Genomic DNA, 1,141 nt, shown 5'->3' on the forward strand with positions numbered 1-1,141 from the left:
CTCACTTTGTATACCAGGCTGGCCTCGAACTCAGAAATCCGCCTGCCTCTGCCTCCCGAGTGCTGGGATTAAAGGCGTGCGCCACCACGCCCGGCTCTTCTTTCTTTTAAAAGATTTATTTATTTAGTTCATGTTGATTGGTGTTTTGTCTGCATGTACATCTGTGTGAGGGTGTCAGATCCTGTGGAACTGGAGTTCCAGACAGTTGTGAGCTGTTATGTGGGTGCTAGGAATTGAACCTGGGTCCTCTGCAAGAGCAGCCAGTGCTCATAACTGCTGCACAGTCTCCAACCATAGTCTCCCAGCCACTTTTCTAAATGATTGCACACTCTTCATTGACTCTGAGCATGGAAATACACATTTCAATTAGAAGAAAAATATTTTGAATAGTTGTGTGTGTGTTGGGGGGGGAGGGAGAATTGTGTGTGTGTGTGTGGTATGTATAACTGTGTGGATGTGAGTGTGTATATATGTATAAGTACATACCTGTAGCAGTTAGAAGACAACCTCTAGTTTTGACTAGCGATGGTTCTCAGATGACAGTTACTTTTTTGTTGGAGACAGGGTCTCTCACTAGCCTGGAATAACACAGATGGGCAGGGCTGTCTAGTCCTCCAGCTACCAGGGACATGCCTGTCCTTGCCTCCTCTGGATTACAGGGGTAAAGCGTCACATTTAACACTTGTTCTAACATGGGTCACTCATGCTTGCAAGGCAATCACTTCATGGTCCCATGATTTTGTTATTTTATTAGCCATAAAGTAATAAATGCTTGAGGAGATAAGCAAATTATGTGTAATTTAATTTAAACATCATACAACATACACACACACAATGACATCACATGGTAACTCATGAATATGTACAACTTTGATGTTCCCAGGTGCTGAGTTTCAAACAGGAAATTAAAAGAAATACACACTTTCCTCTGGGCATTTAGACCTTTACAGCTTAAGCCTCCCTTGTCATTCAAAGCTTTGTAAATAACTTTGTTATGCTTGCCCTCTTGTGACTCTGCCCTCAGTGACAGCTACAGATAGGTCATCTGCTATGGGAGGGGCAGGATGTAACCTTTGCTCTCTCCCACCATCCTGCCAGCCTGTTCTTTCCCTGCAGTCTAGTGCACATCATTTTAATCAAA

The sequence above is a fragment of the Mus caroli genome, chromosome 17, assembly GCF_900094665.2.
Source record: "Mus caroli chromosome 17, CAROLI_EIJ_v1.1, whole genome shotgun sequence".
In the NCBI taxonomy this organism is placed as follows: domain Eukaryota; kingdom Metazoa; phylum Chordata; class Mammalia; order Rodentia; family Muridae; genus Mus; species Mus caroli.